Raw genomic sequence first — 7412 nt, forward strand, 5'->3', positions numbered from 1 at the left:
AGCTTGCTGCTCTTTATGATGTCTTTATATAGCCTTTATCTCTCAGGGTCATGTTTATTTGTTTATAAAAATTATGGTAAAATATAACAAAATTTACCATTTTAGTCATTTTTAACTGTACAGTTCAGTGGCATTAAGTACATTCACATTGTTGTTCAGCCCTCATCACTATCTATCTCCAGAACTTTTTTTAACCAGCCCCTGAAAAAATATGAAATGCTTCATGAATTTTCGTGTCCTCTTTGCTCAGGCGCCAAGCTCATCTCTCAGTCTCATTGCAATGTTGGTATATGTGTCGCAAAGCAAGGGGCCCTTGTGTTTAAGTCACTGGTTTTCTAACTCTTGGCTCCCCTCCCCCTTCTCTTGCTTTCCTTCTGTGATCTGCTGCCTGCAGCTCAGTAATGAATTGGAGTGTCCCAGTCATACCTGTACCTGCTCAGGATCATGAGGGAGAGGAAGGAGAAATAGGCATGATACTTTATCTAGTGTCCTGGCTTGGATCTTATCTCTGCTTTCTGCCCCCACCAACAACCAAGGAGTCAGAGCAAGGAGATGGGAGAAGGTTCACAAACTCCCTAATTGAAATCTGAATCATTTCGGAGTTTCTTAGCCCTTCAAATGGTGAGTTAGGAACTGTGATTTGCTCCACACTGAAGCCATCAAGATGAGACTCAGGGCTGGGCATGGTGGCTCACACCTGTAATCTCAGCACTTGGGGAGGCGGAGGTGGGAGGATCACTTGATGTCAGGAGTTTGAGACCAGCCTGGCCAGTATAGTGAAATCCCAACTCTACTAAAAAAGTACAAAAATTAGCCAAGCGTGGTGGTGTGCCCCTGTAGTCCCAGCTACTTGGGAGGCTGAGGCAGAGAATCGCTTGAACCCAGGAGGCAGAGGCTACAGTGAGCCTAGATCACACCATTGCACTCCAGCCTGGGCAACAGAGACTCAGTCCTGGAAAAACAAAGCAAAATAAAAGATGAGACTCAGACAGCTCCCGCATGCCAGGGGCCAGGAGGAGAGATGGGAGTCACCAGGTCTTGCCTCGTCCTTTGGGTTCATAGGGAAGGCCACCGAGGGTCCAGTCAGGGTTGCAGCTTGAGCCCGGTAGGACCTAGAGACCCAGGTAAGATTCCTGACTCTTATCCAGGGCTCTCTACCTTGACATCTACTGACAAATCTCCCCCTGCCCAATATCGTCCTATTTCCTCTTACATATACTTAAAAGCCTTTCTCTCCCTAACTAATGCCTCAAGCACTGTCAGCACTTCCCAACAGAGCCCATTGATCCCCTGGGTCCTTCAGATCCAGTGCTAGGGGATTAATAAAAACCTTTAAAAAAAAAAAAAAAAGAAGTAGGCAGCTGTCGTGGTTGCTCTGCTTTGCCACCCAACTCCCCAGCAGGACTGTAGAACCTGTCCCCCAAGCTGCTGGGAATGCTGGCTAACAGTGCTCAACTGCTGGTCCGCTCTGGAACTGCCCCCACCTGCAGACAGCCGCCCTGCCTGGGGTTATGCCCCCTTTCCAGAGCAGCCCGGTCTCATGACAGGAAGGGCCATCCTAGCTTCAAGCTCTCCATGGAGCTGCAGAGGCCAGTCATGAATGCACGGTGGCCCAGCTCCTCCCTCTGTACAATTTGGCTTACTTTCCTTCCCCACAGGTGCTTACCCTGGTAGCTCCCCTAATAAATCTCCGGCGCATTAATCTCTCCATCAGAAACTGCTCCTTAGGAAGCCAACCTACAACAGCTCCAAAATAAAAAAACAATTATGAGGCTCTAGTGAACAAATGTTTAATGGAATGTTTACAGATGCCACATTATGTGAACTCCATTAATTGTTAAATTTAGTATTCATCAACATTTAAAATGTCATTACTTCTAATCACTATCTGCAGGTTAGAATTTCTCAGTTCATGTAAATTCCAGCCCATATGTAATGGATGCTGACAAATAATAGCGAATTGTAAATGCAGCACTTACAGTTAAATAATTTCAAAAGTAAAGTTACTAGGGCTGGGTGCAGGGGCTCATACCTGTAATCCCAACACTTTGGGAGGCCAGTAAGCAGAAGGACTGCTTGAAGCCAGTTCAAAACAAGGCTGGGCAAAAAAGCGAGACCTCAGCCCCGACCCTCCACAAAACATTTTTAAAAATTAGCTGGGTGTGGTAACACGTGCCTGTAGTCCTAGCTACTTGGGAGGCTGAGGTGGGAGCATTGCTTGAGCCCAGGAGGCCAAGGCTGCAGTGAGCCAGGATAGTACCATTGCACCCCAGCCTGGGTGCCAGTGAGACCCTACCTCAAAAAAAGAAAAAAAAAAAAAGTCATTGATTGCACAGTATGAAACTGCTAATATCTGACCATTTTTGACGTTTATAAATAGCAATTTCACATGGTTCAACATAATATCTCATCAAATATTTAGTTATATTTAATTGGGGATGTAAGTGTACTCTAATGTGTTTGCCTTCCAACAGTGAGCATGCTAAGGCCTGTGAAGATGTCAGAAACAGCCTTCCCTCTTTGGAATAAAGATACTACAAGCAGAATCTAAAGACAAAAATCAAGATAATGCCAAGATTTGGGAGCAAAGAAAGGAAACTGAAGCCCAGACCTCATTTCACTCTGCATGACTCATTGTACGGTTGAAGCATTTCTTGCCTCTCGAGGTTTCACCCTCATCTCAGGCTCCTCGGGCCCCATTTCCTGCTTTCCCACTTTCTGCACTCATTCTCTTTTTCAGGGTTTTCCTCCTCTGCGGGAAAGCATGGCTGTAAGAAGGATCTGAGGTTCATGGGGGAGGAATCAAATTATGAACAGCTCTCTTTTCAATGAAAGGCTTTTTTTTCCGATAACATCAGCATTTGAAAGGTTCCTATGTGTGTTATCCTTTCGGTCCCTTGTGACAATGTCCCAAACCTCTACCAATAAATTATTTTATCTGCTCTCCAAAAATGACTTTGTTCCCACAAAAATACTGTTGATGGGAAGAGACTGCGAGGTTAGTCTATTCCTGCCATTTGATCATTTTGTTTATTGCACTGATCCAACACTTAAGTAAGCATTCAAGCTTTTCATTTATACTGGATGCAACTTCAAAAATCTAAGAGCTGCTTTAGAGAACTTTAAGCTCCTGCAATGCGGGTTCTCATCACCACACTTCCCCAAGGCTGAACCTGCGACTCACCCCTCTCCCTCACCTGCTGCAGGACACCTATGACAGGGTGCCAGGAACAAGAGGCTCTGCATTTGCTCAGGACTCCCTCCCGGCAGGGGAAGCTGGAGGCTGGGCTGAGTTGGACCAGAATAATGGAAATGATGTAGAGACCCAGGCCCTGACTTAAAGAAACTAAAAATCTTGTAGACAGGAGCACCCAACATGCAAAGCTATGCATGCTATCCCTGAAAAGGGGAGTTCCTTTAAAAAATGAGTTTGCAAACGTGAGGGGAACGATTAGTGGAAGGTGAGGGCATTAAAAAGGACTTTCTCTCTTTTCCTTTTTAAATTGTATGGTCCTTTATCCAATTATGAAAGCAGTACATATTCTTGGTAGAAAAGTAAGAAAATCATAAACAGTGGACTCTTGAACAATATGGGTTTGAACTGCATGGCTCCACTTTTAGACCCAAATTTTTTTCAATAAATATATGGGAAAAATTGTAGAGGTTTGTGACCATTTGAAAAAACTTGCAGATGAACTGCATCCACAAGTAGGGTTAATAAACAGAACTGCCCTTACCTATAAAGCTGCTAACCCTGAAGCTTGGAGGGAAAAGAGAAACAGCAGCTGCCAGCCTTTTGGATATACGACAAGGCGGCCTGGACAAGAACCGTTCTTCTGGACTGGTTTCATCTATGCTTTGTCCCTGAAGTCAGGAAGTACCCTTCCTGTAAGGGACTGCCTCTTAAAGTTCTTTTGATATTGGACAATGCCGCTGACCACCCAGAACCCCATGAGTTCAACACCAAGGGCATTGAAGTAGTCCATTTGTGACTAAACACAACATCTCTAATTCAGCCTCTAGACCCAGGGTCATAAGGACCCTTAAAGCTCATTACACACACTACCCTATGGGAAAGATCTGTCAGTGCTATGGAAGAGAACCCCAATAGAGAGAACATCACAAAGTCTGCAAGGATTACACCACTGAAGATACCATTGTTGTCACAGAAAAAGCCATGGAAGCCATCAAGCCTGAAACAATAAATTCCTGCTGGAAAAGAAACTGTGTCCAGATGTTGTGCATGACTTCACAAGATTGACAAGAGCACCAATCAAGGAAATCATGAAAGAGATTGTGGAAATGGCCAAAGGAAAAAAAAAAAAATAGGTGGAGGGTGAAGCGTTTCAAGATATAGATCTTGGAGAAATTTAAGAGCTAACAGACACCATGCTACAGGAATTAACAGAAGACAACATGATGGAGATGAGTGTTTCTGAACCAGTGCCAGACAATGAGGAAGACAGTGTAGAAGAAGCAGTGCCAGGAAACAAATTGACATTAGACAATACAGCAGAAGCATTCCAATTATTCAAGACTGCTTTTAATTTCTTTTATAACACAGACCCTTCTATGATACGGGCACTGAAACTAAAGCAAACAGTGGAAGAAGGATCGGTACTATATGGAAACATTTTTAGAGAAATGAGAAAGCAAAAAGTCAAACAGAAATTACCATGTATTTCCATAAAATTATACCAAGTGTGCTTGCCTCTCCTGCCTCCCCTCCCACCTTCTCCACCTCTTACACCTCTACTGCCCCTGAGAAAGCAAGACTCAATGAGAAGACGACAAGGATCAAGACCTTTATAATGATCCACTTCCACTTAATGAATAGTGAATCTATTTCCTCTTCCTTATGATTTCTTAATATTTTCTGCTCTCTAGATTACTTTATTGTAAGAATATAGTATATAATATATATAACATACAAAATATGTGTTAACTGTTTATGTAAGGCTTCCAGTTAATAGTAGGCTATTAGTAGCTACATTTTTGCAGAATCAAAAGTTATACACAGATTTTTGACTGTGCAGGAGATCAGCAACCCTAGCCCCTGCATTGTTCAAGGATCAACAGTATGTATGATACACACACATAAATATATTTGAATCATTCCAATTCTACTACCCAGAGACAGCATCTGTAACTACTCTTTTAAAAATTATTCTACTTAATTTGACTTGGATTTGACAGGGGAAAAAAATGAAATGAAAGTGAAGAAATTGCTGAATTTTATAAATATATTTCTTCAAAATAAGAGCTATTAGTTATTAAGAAACTCTTCAAATAAATTACAAAAATATAAGGTTTTGAGACTGGAGTATTTTTTAGTTTATACTTCTTAATATCCATAAGTTTAAGTTTCCAATACTAATCCTTAGATGATCGTATAATCAAAATCAGAAGCCACAATACATGTTTTAAAAAGTTCTCTTTTTTTCCTTTTGAGAGAAAAAGAGAATGAAAATGAGAACAAAACTTTACACCTAAGTCTACTCTCAGGTTAATTCTTCAAATTAAATAATTAGGGAAAAGCTGATATATAAAGAAAAATATGCTATAAAAATGGCAAACTACTTTCACAACCAAAAAAACAACACCTTTGTCTTACACAGTTTTGAAAATATACTGGGCATACAATAGTGTTTGATGAATAACAGAATACATAAAAGAAAAATGGTTATTATCAGTCTATACGAAAAATATAAATGTCAGCATAGCAAAAGATTACAAAACAGGAAAATGAGAGAAAATATATTTTCAACATATATCCTTAACTCACAGAGAGCTGTTATAAATTGGTAGTACTTAAAATAGCAATATTTATAAAATCCCATAGATAAAGACTATGAAGAGGCCTGGCCTGTTCAGCTGTAGAAGAGAATCTGAAAATAGCCAACAATCTATGTATTGATGTTTAATCTCATTAGATCCCAGGAAAAGGCAAATTTAAAAAGAAGAGAAATCATTTCTGCCCATCATATCAGCCAAAATTGAGATGATTCTTAATTTCCTGGTAAGGTTGGTAAAGTTTGAGGAAGATAGCTATACTTGTTCATTAATAATAAGACTAAATTATTGCAAACTTTTTGATAATAATCTGGCATCACATATTTAAGTATATAGCACACATTCTCTTGGACCCAGAAGGGCTACTTCAGGGCATCCACAGAGAAGAAATAAAACTACAAGTATATTAACACATTTTGCAATAATATCAGTAACATTTACTGAGCATACACTATGTGCCCAGTGCTGTGCTAAATGTCTTACAAAGGGTATCTGAATTATCATAACAGCTTTATGAGGTACTTGCCATTATCTCACAGATGAAGACTAAAATTTAGCAAAGTTAAATATGTTGTCCAAGGTTTTAAAAAATACACTAGCAAATGTTAGAGTTGAAACCTGAAACTGTTCAATGTGATGGCAGCCACTGTAACATGCTGCCAAATTAGAGACAAATAACCAAAAAAGAAAACTAAGCCAAACGCCCTTGGAAGAGGAGTGGTCACAATGACCTCATCCACTAGAAACAAAATGCCTCGTCTCACTTTAGTTTCGGAATTAAAATCCACTTTGACTAGGGGTAGGAAAGTTGGAACAAATGTTTTCCATAGAAGCAGAGAGAAGTTGTGATGAGGAAGAAAGAGATTAATATGAAAATTTTTGCCAGATAGGTGGTTTGGGAAGAGATTTCTATCCAAGGCAACCTCACCTTCTCCCTATGAATGACTCTTAAGAATCGGAGGCAGAATCTCTAACCAGACCATGGGCAAGACGCAGCTTCCACAAGACTTCCCATGAGAAGCAGCTCTGCTGCCCTCACCCAAGCCGGCCTTCCCAAGAAAAACGGTTGAGGGCATGAGCAACATTTTCAAATGGCAGAGAGATGATTCTGAGGATTTTCAGGGCACTGGAAACATTGCCTCAGTTTTCCTGGAAAATGCCACTTATTTATTTTATCTCCTTGGTATTTGGAGAGTATGTCATAAATACTATGTCCTCACCAAGCCCACAGCTGACTCTGCCCTGAAACCTTAACCCCTGGTGGAAAGGAGAGAGACTTCATGTCTGTGGCAGGGTTATTTGCCACCATGTTCTGGGTTGCAGGGCTGACTACAGTCACTCCTCCTAGGGTTTATGTCTGGAATGCGGGTCAATATTCTACAAACAAACCACATGTCAGTGCTGTAGCTCTGGGTCCAGAGTACCCAGAAGCATATATTAGAATCGGTTCTCAACTATGCTTTAAAATAGGATTTAAAACAATAATCACCATAAACAAGTTGCAAGGACCAGTGTAGACAATATATTATAAGTCAAGGGTAATGATCAGTGTAATTCTGTGAACCCGAATTCAATAATAATATAAAAGAAATAAGTAGCAAGTGGCAGCCTGATAATCT

At 40.8% G+C, this 7412-nt stretch overlaps 1 non-coding gene across 1 annotated transcript; it reads right to left on the reverse strand.

Annotated features, from left to right (window-relative positions):
* Nucleotides 1-205: 205 nt before the first annotated feature.
* LOC112425564 (U6 spliceosomal RNA) lies at nucleotides 206-313 on the reverse strand. Its single transcript, XR_003016684.1, has one exon. It is a non-coding gene; the product is annotated as a U6 spliceosomal RNA (small nuclear RNA).
* Nucleotides 314-7412: the final 7099 nt, after the last annotated feature.

The sequence above is a fragment of the Macaca nemestrina genome, chromosome 4 (assembly GCF_043159975.1).
Source record: "Macaca nemestrina isolate mMacNem1 chromosome 4, mMacNem.hap1, whole genome shotgun sequence".
In the NCBI taxonomy this organism is placed as follows: Eukaryota; Metazoa; Chordata; class Mammalia; order Primates; family Cercopithecidae; genus Macaca; species Macaca nemestrina.